The 6,000-nt window shown below is 35.0% G+C and overlaps 1 protein-coding gene across 1 annotated transcript in view; it reads left to right on the plus strand.

The window, feature by feature from the left end:
* STK3 (serine/threonine kinase 3) overlaps positions 1-6,000 on the plus strand; it is a 207,968-nt gene that overhangs the window by 148,288 nt on the left and 53,680 nt on the right. The gene's annotated exons all lie outside the window — the stretch shown is intronic.

The following is a 6,000-nucleotide window of genomic DNA, read 5'->3' on the forward strand; positions in this document are numbered from 1 at the left end:
TGACATAGACTTGGAGAAATTTGCTTCAACTTTGAAAGTTAACTGAATTTGTTTCTACGTGAGTAAGTGTTAATTCCAGTTGGTTTGTCAGAAATAATAGCCCTATTTTTTTTCTAGTTAGCATATAAACTTAAGTATTAAACTGTGTTCTAACACCTCTTTTATTACATTTTCTCTTTTTTTCTTCTGCCCTTTTCCTTTTTATTTCTTTTAAAGAATGCATATAATACAGACAGTTCTAAAGCAACTATTTACACATCTTGAGAAAGTAATTTCTCATAATGAGTTTTTTAATGGAGTAAACATCTTTATGGAGTAGGTTTTTGCTTTAGCATGTTTTAAGTAGTATGTTACTTTTGGGCATTATTCTGAAATATTTTTGTCCCACATGAAGTAACTATAATCCTTCACAGCTATATTTATAATAAATACATTTATTCATAAGTAAATAAAATTTTAGGTGTATGTATGTCTTTAATTTTTTTAAGTAACTTTAAGCCATTTTACTTAGTCAGCATGCCTCTAAATATTTTTAATGTTGAGAACTTTACTCCTAAATATTGTGATTATATAAGTTTTTTAAATAATCAGATAATAGTTTTAAAATCTGTCCTCCCTAAGTTTAGTACTAATTGCTAGCAAATATTAGCATTAGCACAGGTTATCCTGAAAACATTGTGATATTTACTTACTGTCTTTTCAATTTTGAAATTGTAAATTAGAAAAATAAAATCTGTATTTCTGTAGTTTTTGTAAGATTTCATTTTAAGCTACTTTTTTAAAAAAATTAAATTATTTAGAATGCTTATATTCAAGCTTTAAATCATTCATGAACATAATGAATTATGTAGAATATTTAGCATCAAAGAACTCTGTCTTGTCTCAGCTAGAATAAATCTTAATAGCCTCTGGGACAGAGTATGAAATGAGCTACAAAGTAATAAGTAAATTATCATAGTTAAGAAATATTAAATAAAATTATTTAATTATTTCAATTAGCTTTTCTACTTGTTGACTTAAAACTACAACTTCTTATTTGCTCACACTTTTGTGGGTAAGCAGTTTGACTAGGTTTAGATGAGTGGTTCTTGTGCTGGTTTCACCTGGGGTGTCCAACAGCTTGACTAGAATGAATGATTGAAAATTACTTCACTCCTGTGTCCGCCAGTTATGCCGACAGTTAGCAAGGCCACATGACCCTATCAGGCAAGTCTGGAGTTTTTAGGTGGCAGTAGTAGCCTGCCAAGAGGGTAATAGCAGAACTTGTAAGGCAGGGGTCCTCAAACTTTTTAAACAGGGGGCCAGTTCACTGTCCCTCAGACCGTTAGAGGGCCGGACTATAGTTTAAAAAAAAAACTGTGAACAAATTCCTATGCACACTGCACATATCTTATTTTGAAGTAAAAAAAAAAAAAAAAAAAACCTATGGTAAGGCCTCTTGAGACCTATACTTAGGATCTGCATAGTGTCCATGTACAATAGCATCAAAACAATGAATACTTAGGGCCCTGGCCAGTGTGGCTTAGTTGGTTGGACATTGTCCCAGGTACCGAAAGGTTGCCGGCTCAGTTCCTGGTCAGGGCACATGCCCAGGTTGTGGGTTTGATCCCCGGTAGGGGGCATGCAGGAGGCAGCCCATCAATGTTTTACTCTCACATCGATGTGTGTCTCTCTCTAAAAATCAATAAAAATATTTTAAAAAATTAATACTTAGGAAAGATCTTAACCAAGGAGGTTTAAGACTTGTACACTGAAAACTACAAAACATTGCTTAAAGAAATTAAAGAAGACACTAAAACATGGAAAGACAACTCATGTTCAAGGGTTGGAAGTCTTAATATTATTAAGATGTGAATATTCTCTAAAGCAATCTATAGATTTAACATAATTTATATCAAAATCCCACTGACTTTTTTTGCAGAAGTAGAAAAATCCATCCTAAAGTTCATATAAAATTGTAAGGAATTAGGAGAGTAAAACAATCTTGAGAGAAACAAAGTTGGAGGTCTCATACTTCCTTATTTCAAAACTTACAACAAAGCTACAAAACAGTAATTAACAAAAAAAGCTACAGTAATCAAAACACACAAATACATAGACCAATGGATTAGAATAAAAAACCCAGAAATAAACATATGTAATCAAATAATTTTTGATAATAGGGAAAAGATAGTCTTGTCAACAAACAATGCTGGGAAAACTGGATATCCATATGCAAAATAATGAAGTTGGACTCTTATACCATATACAAAAATTAATTTAAAATGAATCAAAGATCTAAGCATAAGAACTGAAACTATAAAACTCCTAGAAAAAAATATGGGAAAAACTTCATGACATTGGATTTAACAATGATTTCCTGATATGATACTGAAAGCATAGGCAACAAAAGAAAAAATACATAAATTGGACTATATCAAAATTAAAACTTTTGTATACCAAGGGACACTATCAACAGAGTGAAAGGCAACCTATGGAATGGGAGAAAACATTTGCAAATCCTCTATCTGATAAGGAATTAACATCCAGGATATACAGAGTGGGGCAAAAGTAGGTTTACAATTGTTTGTAGAAAATAATACAAAAATTAATAAATAATAGTACAAGAATAAACTGTGTTTTGTGTACTCACAACCATAAACCTACTTTTGCCACACCCTGTATAAAGCACTTCTGCAATTCAACAACCAAATAACAGTCCAATAAAAAAATGGGTAGCTATTTCTTCAAATAGATATTTCTCCAAAGAAGATAAACAAATGAAAACATGTTTAATATCACTAACCATTAGGGAAATGCAAATCAAACAATGAGATGCCACTTAACACCCAAAATGAGAGAGAGAGAGAGAGAGAGGAAAGGAGACAGAAAATTTGAGGACTTGGTGAAGTTTGAACCCTTCCTATGTATTGTAGGTGGGAATGTCAAGTGGTTTAGCTATTGTGGTAAACAATATGGCATTCCTTCAAAAAATTAAACAATATTACTCTGTGTGCCAGCAATTCTACTTCTGGGCATAAACCAAAAGAAGTGAAAGCAAGGACTCAAACAGATATTTGTACATCTGTGTTCATGGCAACATTATTCACAGTAGCCAAAAGGTGGAAGCAGCCCAAGTGTCCATTAAGGAATAAACAAAATGTGATATATATACCGATGGAATATTATTCAACCTGAAAAGGAAAAATTCTGACACATGCCATAATATGGACAAACCTTAAAGATACTGTGCTAAGTGAAATAGCTAGTCACACAAGGACAAATAATGTGTGACTCCACTTACATGAGATACCTAGAGTATTCACATTCATAGAGATAGGAAATAGAATGGGAGTGGCCAGGAGCTGGGGCAGAGGAGAGATAGGGAATTATTGTTTAGTGAGTACAGAGTTTTACCTTTGCAAGATGAAAAAAGTTCCAGGGATAGATGGTTGTGATTGTGGCCCAACAGTGTGAATATACTTAACGCTACTGAACTTGTATGCTTAGAAATGGTTAAAATGGTGATTGTTAACATATGTATTTTACTACAATAAAAAAAATAAGAGGGAGAAAAAGAATTTGCATAGTGTCTGCCCTGGCCAGTGTGGTCAGTGGGTTAGACGGTCAGCCTGTGCATGGAAGGGTTCCATTCCCAGTCAAGGGCACATACATGAGTTGCAGGTTTGCTCCCCACCCCCAGCCAGGCCACCTGTGGGAGGCAACCAATTGATGTATCTGCATAGTGTCACTTCTGCCGTATTTTGTTAATCAAGATATGTCACATGAACAGTCAAGATTCAAGATTTTGGAGTCCTTCTACCTGAAAATTCCAAACTTGTTAGAAAACAAACTGATTTAACAAATGTTCTGCTTTCTGCTTTAGATTGTGCGAGGCACTATGGGATATAAACACACATATATAATATTTATTAAATTAAAAAAGGTATCAATTAACTGTTAAGTTGTAATCCAGAGCAATAATTCTAATGTCATACAGTTTTGCATAAGAGGGGGGAACTCAATATTAAGGTGGAGTGGATTATGAAATTATACTATTGTGAGGGCTTTGTCTAAGCATTGAAAGATGGATATCAGGAGGAGGGAATGCTGGCACTACCAAGAATGATGCGTATAATAAAAAGCTTAGAGGTAGGAAACCACACGTTGTATTGGATGACAATGACACAGGGAAGGAAATACAATGGAAAAGCTCAGATGGCGGAGTCCCTGAGCACAAGATTGCAGAGTCTGAATTTTTATTTCATAATAGAAAGCCACGGAAGGTTTTCAAGTTGGAGAGTGACATGATGAACTGTTTTAAGATCTTAATCTTGATGGCAGCAGGATTTGATTGCTAGGAAAAGACTAGAGGTAGGAAAAACCAGTTATGTGAAATAGGCTTACAATAATATACAGATGGTCCCTGACTTAACAATGATTTGACTTATGATTTGCTGCTTTGGGTGATATGAAAATAATATCTCTTTCTCTCTCTTTGTGCTTCACGTTCAGTAGAAATCATACTTAAAATTTTGAATTTGCTCTTTTCCCTGGGCTAGTGATAGGCAGTACGGCACTGTCTCATGATGCGGGGCAGCAGCAGCAAGCCACAGCTCCCAGTCAGACACATGACCACAGGGTAAACAGCTGATGTTTTACCCTGCAGTATGTGTGTTACCGGGTGTGTTGGATATTGTGCTCTGAACATGTTTAAGATAGGCTAGGCTAAGTGTTCGGTAGGTAAGGCGGGTTAAATGCATTTTGACTTGATATTTTCAACTTATGATGGGTTTATTGGGAAGTTACTCCACTGTAAGTTAAGGAGTATCTCTAACAATAAAATCGGGGAGAAAAAGAAACAAAAACAGGGGTAGATGTAGGATGCATTAGAAAAGGTTAATCAATGGAAACAGCCAACTTACTAGAGTGCTGTTTTGGTTAAGGTGAAGAACTAAGTAACAGGAGGTAAAAGAAAAAAAAAAGAAACAAACATGTCCTCACAGGAGGAAAGAGGCTTCAAAAAATCCTGCGACTAGATTCCACATTTGTGGGATTATTTTTTTTCTGATTTACACAGGGCATGGAGCCTTAAAAGGGAGGGGAGTAGGAACAGAGTGGCTAGAGCACTTCTTCCCTCTTCATCGTTCACTGCACCTGTCAACTGGAGCCACCAACCGTCCATCAATTTGCAGCAAATGGAAGATGTTTGTGAACAGCTCCTGAGCATAGTGTAAATGGGAATAAGTAAGAGATGAATAAAGGCAGGATTGCCAGGTGAATAAAGAACTACTAGAAGTAGTAGTAAGTATGGTAAAAACAAAACAAAACAAAAAACAACAAAGATAAATGGGTAAGAGGGGCTAAAAGAGAGTAGGGCCAAGTGTAAAGGGTCAATAGAATACTTTGCTTACAAAGTAAGGGAATGCTCTAAAAGCAAAGACAGATTTCCACTTATGACACCAGCTGTTAATGATAAGAGAAGTCTGGTCTTATTTATTTCATCATACATTAAATATAGGATATTAAAAAAAAGACTCATCAAAGTAAACAGTGTGCTAAGGTTTGTGTGTTTATCTTCCCTCTTTATGATGTATCTCAGGGCTACTTTCCAAAAGAACTGGGCTTCAGGTATGTCTATTAAATAGAAGTTGCTTAAAACAGCCTTAAGTTGTTTTGACCATATTTCCAGGATGTAGAAGTCTTATCCTTCTGCATGAAGGAAAATAGGTTTCCAGAAAGAAAAATGAGAGAGAACACTTCATTATCTTTTGTAGTATTCAGAGCAGGTTCCTAAAAGACAGAACTTACTCAGAGGCACCTGCTGGACAGATGTGCGGAGCAGGAAGCATTGTTATCTTAAAGCCTGTCTGCAACATCATGTGTGTCTTTTCTTTTTAAAAAATATATTTTTATTGACTTTAGAGAAGAAGGGAGAGGATAGAGAGAAACATGAATGTTGAGAGAATTATTTTAAAAATATATATATTTTATTGATTTTTTACAGAGAGGAAGAGAGAG

The sequence above is a fragment of the Myotis davidii genome, unplaced genomic scaffold (genome assembly GCF_000327345.1).
Source record: "Myotis davidii unplaced genomic scaffold, ASM32734v1 scaffold390, whole genome shotgun sequence".
Taxonomy (NCBI): Eukaryota; Metazoa; Chordata; class Mammalia; order Chiroptera; family Vespertilionidae; genus Myotis; species Myotis davidii.